Consider the following 7,236-nt stretch of genomic DNA (forward strand, 5'->3'; position numbering starts at 1 on the left):
CGAGCGGCCAAAGCCTCCGCTCGAGCGATCTTTGTTTTTCAGCAACCTGCTCGAGCTCCCTGTCGAGCAGCAGTCGAGCATTTGAATCTGCCTGAATTCGCTCGAGCGGCCAAAAGCCTCCACTCGAGCGAACTTGTAAAATCTGCAATATGAAATTTTGCAAGTCATCAAATACCCCCAAACTTACAACTTTGTTTGTCCTCAAACAAAAAGAAAAGCAAATGATAGTTTAGGAAATATCGACTCAACCCGAAAGAGAAGTATCATCACTCACCAAGCTTTTATGAATTTAGATTTCATCTCTAGTATCTTACTCTTTTAACATCAAAGATAGCAGGAAAATCAATCAAAAATTTTGCAGTTTGTCAAATATGAGTTAGGCGTTTACTTCAACCTAAAGCTAAGACCTTGAGTGTGTGTGTGATATAGTCAATTTAACCTCAAACCACCTGCAAACTCAGATAAAAGTAGAACAACCAAAATCAGAAGAATTCTCTTAAAACTTAACCCCATAAGTCCAATTTTCAGAAATCCTCTCCACTAATGTAGTCAACACCAAAATCAGAGATCAAAAGGTCTTTAATAAGGTTGTAATGATAGGCCACAGGGTGAGGGTTAAGAAAGAACTGGATATGGGAAATCAAATCAAATTGGGAAAATATTTAGTGAAAAGAACATTAAAAGAGAAACCCACATGATTCTCTTCATAGCTCTTTCTTGGCAATATGCTCATACTTGTGACATTATTATTGCTGTAATCACTGATGTAATAACAACAATTCTCTTAACAAAATCTGAGGTAATTCACACTCCGCTTAGCGACTTTTTTTTATTTTTCTTTCTCTTTTCTTCTTCTTCTTTTTTATTTTTTTAAGTCACTTCCTTTCTTCTTCTTTGATCAAACAAAGCAAACATAATACGGTTCATTATGAAACCAATTTTTCTCTTTTAAATGTAACTCTCCACCAAAGTATATTCTCAAACTATCAAAGGTAGATTCATTGTTTTTCAGGCTTAGAGCTGGCATGGTTTATGTAGTTCAAAGAATAAATAAAGGCTTATGAAGGCTCAAGGGGGTTGACTATGGAAACATACCATGTAATGATGGCATGACATTTAGGACGGCTGGGAAAGCTTTTTGGTTATGCCAAAGAAATGCCTAGATCATTTCTCTAATATTTGGTCTCAACTAGGATTTCGCCTCAAGGACCCATCAACGGATTCTAGAGCAAAGCAAAATCGAACCTCCCTCTTTCAATTAATTCAACTTCTTCTCTTCATAAGCAAAATGGAATAAGAGAAAAATGACTATGTGCTCAATTGTGTTCAAGGTCAAAGATTTAAACCAAAGTACCCACAAAACTTCACTTGACATAAAAGAAATTTTTGAAAATTTTTCTCAAAACCATCTTCAATCACAAATTCCAGAGTCATAGAGAATTCAATCTTACTCCAATGCATGCTTGGTAAGAGAATCCAACAACCCATCAACAACCCAAGACTTAGAAAACAAGAGGATCAAATGATTATAGGAGTTTATACCCCCAAACTTAAACTAAACAATGTCCTCATTCAATGTAAAAGTAAAAAGGATTGAAGAAATAAAGGAACTTCCTTGGTTTCATGGTGAATCTTCCGTGGATTAGAATTTTTCAGCTCGTTATTCATGCTAAATAAACCTGCATCAAAAACCAATTTATTAAAACTTAAATAAATAAAGATAATAAAATAAATGAAAAAATGAAAGATAGATCTATGGGTTGCCTCCCATAAGCGCTTGTTTTAAAGTCTACAGCCAGACTTTTCAATCATCATCAATTAGGATCTCCAAGAGGAATAAATGCATAGTTCCTCTCCATTTGCTCTCCATAGTAGTGCTTCAATCTCTGACCATTAATTCTGAAAATATTCCCTGTCTTGTCCTTCAAATCTACTGCTCCAAAAGAGAAAACTTCATGAATTGTATAAGGACCCGTCCATCTTGATTTCAACTTTCCTGGAAAGAGTTTGAGTCGTGAATTGAAGAGTAAAACTTGTTGTCCTGGAGCAAACTCTCGCCTAAGAATCTGTTTGTCATGCCACTTCTTCGTCTTTTCTTTATAGATCTTTGTATTTTCATATGCATCATTCCGGAACTCTTCCATCTCATTCAATTGAAGAAGTCGCTTTTCACCTGCTGCCTTCAAATCAAAATTAAACCTTTTTACAGCCCAATAAGCTCTATGCTCCAAGTCTACAGGAAGATGACATGCCTTTCTAAACACTAATCGGTATGGAGATATCCCGATAGGTGTTTTAAAGGTTGTACGGTATGCCCACAAAGCATCATCAAGCTTCTTCGCCCAATCCTTTCTATTGATTTTGACCGTCTTCTCAAGGATTTTCTTGATCTCTCTATTTGAAATTTCAGCTTGACCATTAGTTTGAGGATGGTAAGCAAGTGCTATCTTGTGCTTCACACCATATTTAGACAGAAGATTCTCAAACAACTTGTTGCAAAAGTGAGTCCCTTCATCACTAATAATAGCTCGTGGAGTGCCAAATCTTGTGAATATGTTCTTGTGCAGAAATTTGAGCACTACCTTTGCATCATTTGTTATTGTGGCAATTGCTTCCACCCATTTTGACACATAGTCAACTGCTAATAAGATATAAGCAAAACCAAAGGAAGGAGGAAAAGGCCCCATAAAATCTATTTCCCAAACATCAAACAAATCAACTTCTAAAATACCTTTCATTGGTAACTCATGACGCCTTGAAATATTTCCCATACGTTGGCACCGGTCACAAGTTTTCACCAAAGTGTAAGTATCATGAAAAATAGAAGGCCAATAGAACCCACTTTGAAGTACCTTAGCTGCTGTACGGGTGGCTCCAAAGTGTCCTCCATATGATGATGAATGGCAATGATGGAGGATGTCTTGCATCTCTTCTTCTGGCACACATCTTCTAATGATTTGATCAGGGCATCTTTTGAACAACAAAGGCTCATCCCACAGATAATAATTCACATCATGCAAAAATTTCTTACGTTGATGATAAGTAAGATCAGGTGGTAAAACTTTACAAGCTAGATAGTTACCAATATCAGCATACCATGGAAGCTTGATCTCACATGCAAACAACTGCTCATCAAGGAATGCCTCTTGGACCACTGAATCTGGTCTTTCCTCCTCTTGCTCTAACCGAGAGAGATGGTCAGCCACTAAATTTTCACTTCCTTTCTTGTCTCGAATCTCCAAGTCAAATTCTTGAAGAAGGAGGATCCAATGAATTAACCTTGGCTTAGCATCCTTCTTGCCAAACAAATAGCGAAGTGCTGCATGATCAGTGAACACTATCACCTTTGTCCCAATGAGGTAAGACCGAAATTTATCACAAGCAAACACCACAGCAAGCATCTCCTTCTCAGTTGTCGTATAATTCAACTGAGCTTCATTCAATGTCCGGCTTGCGTAATAGATGGCTCTAAACAGCTTGTCTCGCCTTTGCCCCAACACTGCTCCAATTGCAAAGTCACTTGCATCGCACATAACTTCAAAAGGTTGACTCCAATCAGGCACAATCACAATTGGTGCTGAAATTAGCTTCTCCTTGAGTGCATTAAAGGCCTGCAAACAAATAACATCAAAGTCAAATGCAGAATTTTTCTCAAGAAGATTACATAAAGGTTTAGAGAGTTTAGAAAAATCCTTGATAAATCTTCTATAAAATCCCGCATGTTCCAGAAAACTTCTGATTCCCTTCACATTCTTTGGAGGTGGTAGTTTCTCTATGGTTGCAATTTTGGCTCGATCCACCTCAATTCCTTTAGATGACACTCTATGGCCTAGCACGATCCCTTCTTGAACAATGAAATGACACTTCTCCCAGTTCAGGACTAGATTTTTATCTTCACATCTCTGCAAAACAAGAGCTAAGTCATGCAAACAATGATCAAAAGATGTACCAAAAACTGAAAAGTCATCTATGAATACTTCCATTATATCTTCCACCATGTCAGAAAAAATAGCCATCATGCAACGTTGAAATGTCGCAGGGGTGTTGCACAATCCAAAGGGCATCCTCCTAAAAGCAAATGTTCCATAGGGGCATGTGAATGTAGTTTTCTCTTGATCTTCAGGAGCTATAGCAATCTGATTATACCCCGAATAACCATCCAAAAAACAATAGTAGGAGTACCCAGCCAATCGATCCAACATTTGATCAATGAATGGAAGTGGAAAATGATCCTTCCTTGTTGCTTTATTCAACTTGCAGTAATCCATGCAGACACGCCATCCCGTGACCATTCTTGTAGGAATGAACTCATTATTGTCATTTTTCATCACCGTCATTCCACCCTTCTTTGGTATAACTTGCACTGGACTTGCCCATGAACTATCTGAAATAGCATATATAATTCCAGCATTAAAGAGTTTCAAAATTTCAGCTCTCACTACTTCCTTCATTGCTGGATTTAATCTTCTTTGGTGCTCACTTGTTGGCTTGTAAAGCTCCTCCATTAAAATCTTGTGCATACAAATGGAGGGACTTATTCCTTTTATATCAGAAATAGTCCATCCCAAGGCTGTTCTATGCTCCCTCAATACACGCAGCAACTTTTCCTCTTCTTCGGGTGTGAGTGATGTAGCAACAATCACTGGAAAGGTATCACTATCACCCAAGAATGCATAGCGAAGATGCTCAGGTAATTGCTTCAACTCTGGAGTTGTATTTTTCTGCATCTTTTCTTTAGCAATTTCAGATTCATCCTTTGGTATCACCGGCTCTAGCTTCCCCACTTCATTACTAAGTGATGTAACCTGCTGCAATGCTCCCAAAGCAAAAACATAGTGGAGAAATTCTTCACTAACAAAAGACAAGTCAGATTCAAAAATAGCAGAATTATTAAAATCAAAAGCTTGAGATGAAGTGGTGATACAGCGTTCTAGGTGATCGGATGGCATATCTTCTTGAAATGCCTCTTCTACACATTGCTTAACGACATCTACCCGAAAGCAAGTACTTGGATCTTCTGAAAATTTCATGGCTTGGTAGATGTTGAACATAACCTCTTCCTTGTTTACTTTCAATGTTAATTCACCCTTTTGAACATCAATTAAAGCTCTTCCCGTGGCCAAGAATGGTCGGCCAAGAATTAGAGGGACATCTTCATCTTCCTCCATATCTAACACCACAAAATCAGCAGGAAAAATAAATTTATCCACCTTTACCAATACGTCTTCTATGATTCCATGTGGATACTTGATGGACCGATCCGCTAGTTGCAAAGAAATTGTTGTATGCTTCATCTCTCCAAGTCCTAATTTCCTGCAAACAGAAAGTGGCATAAGATTAATGCTAGCACCAAGATCACATAAGACTCTATCAAAAAATGAATCTCCAATAGTGCAAGGTAAAGTGAAACTCCCCGAATCTTTTAATTTTTGAGGCAATTTCTTTTGAAGAATGGCACTGCATTCTTCAGAGCTTCACTGTTTCAAACTCTTCCAATCTTCTCTTTTTGGAAATGATGTCCTTCAGGAATTTGACATAATTTGGCATTTGTTCCAAGGCATCTGCAAAAGGCATATTAATGTGAATTTTCTTAAAAATATCCAAAAACTTAGAAAATTGCTTATCTAGTTTTTGCTTTTGAAAACGCTGAGGGTAAGGAAGTGGAGGAGCAAGAATATGAGGATTGTCAGGAAATGAAATTGTAGGAGGCAAGTCGATCTCCTCTAGTGTATCATTGACAATCTCCTCTTCTTCTACTTGATCTTTGCTTTGGCCATTGTTCGCAGCGGTAGGGGTGGATTTGCTCTCCTTTAATGGTGCCCTCTCAATTTCTTTTCCACTCCTAAGTGTGATGGCCTTGCATTGTTCCTTTGGATTCACTTCAGTGTTGCTAGGAAAAGCTCCTCTTTGTTGGGCATTGATGGTAGTGGCTAGTTGCCCAATTTGCACTTTAAGATTCTTCATAGTGGCTCCCATATTGCTACAATGAGTCTCAATGTTGTCCAACCGTGAATCAGTCTTTTTAAACCTTGCATTGGTCTCCTGAACAAAGGAAACCATGGCATCCTCAAGTGACATCTTCTTCTCGCTTGGTTGGCTATCAAATCCTGGAGGAGGTTGAGGTTGCAACACATTCTTTGTATTTCCATATGACAAATTCTCATGATTTCTAAGCCCTGGATGATAGTAATTTGGCATAGGATTACCACGATAGTTGTAGTTCCGATTGTTGACATATTGAACTTGTTCTTGACTCGCCTCATTGCTTGGAACTATCATACTTGTAGATGCAACATATTCTGTACTTTGTGGTATCCTTTGTGTTGTCAAGGCTGAAATCTGATGAGATAGAGTAGCTACTTGAGCAGAAAGGGCTGCTATCAGCTCCAAGTCATGAATTCCAGCAACCTTCTTAGCCAAAGTCCTCTCAGTAGGCCATTGATAGTTGTTTGAGGCCATTTCTTCCAAAAGTGCAGTAGCACCTTCAGCTGTCTTCGACATCAAAGTTCCACCAGAAGCAGCATCAACTATAGTTCGAGTTGCCCATTTAACCCCTTATAGAACATCTGAACTTGCAATCAATCTGGCAATCCATGTTGTGGGCAACGTCAAACCAAGTCTTTATACCTCTCCCACGCTTCATAGAGTGACTCAAAATCATTTTGCTTGAACTGGCCAATCTCACTCCTGAGTTGGGCTGTTTTTGCAGGAGGAAAGAATTTAGCAAGAAACCTCTCAGCCATGTCCTGCCAACTAATGATGCTTCCCGGTTGTAGAGATTGTAGCCAACCTCTAGCCTTGTCCCTCAAAGAAAAAGGAAACAATCTCAGTCTAATGGTGTCTTCAGTAACAACATTGATCTTCACAATGTCGCAAATCTCCAAGAACATTGCCAAATGAATATTGGGATCATCCAGTGGCGACCCGCTGAATTGAGCCTGCTGCACCATGCTAATCAAAGCTGGTTTGAGCTCAAAGTTGTTGGCATTAATTGGTTGGCGCATTATGCTCGAGTAATTTCCATTCACAACTGACCGTACATAGTCCTTTAAGGTGCGTGGTAGTACCTCACGTTCTTCTTCAGCCATGGCTAGTATCTTATTTCTTCTTAGTGATCTAAGAGTTCTTTCAATCTCCGGATCAATAGGAATAATATCACGAGATCTAGCACGGCGCATCCAACGTCAAAAACACACCTGTAGAACAAATTAAAACAAAATTCTAAATTAAAATCAA

The 7,236-nt window shown here is 38.6% G+C and overlaps 1 non-coding gene across 1 annotated transcript; it reads left to right on the forward strand.

Moving 5' to 3' along the window:
* The first annotated feature begins 6,588 nt into the window (after positions 1-6,588).
* LOC122306004 lies at positions 6,589-6,695 on the forward strand. The gene has a single exon (XR_006241427.1). It is a non-coding gene; the product is annotated as a small nucleolar RNA R71 (small nucleolar RNA).
* Positions 6,696-7,236: the final 541 nt, after the last annotated feature.

This window comes from Carya illinoinensis, chromosome 3, assembly GCF_018687715.1.
Source record: "Carya illinoinensis cultivar Pawnee chromosome 3, C.illinoinensisPawnee_v1, whole genome shotgun sequence".
In the NCBI taxonomy this organism is placed as follows: domain Eukaryota; kingdom Viridiplantae; phylum Streptophyta; class Magnoliopsida; order Fagales; family Juglandaceae; genus Carya; species Carya illinoinensis.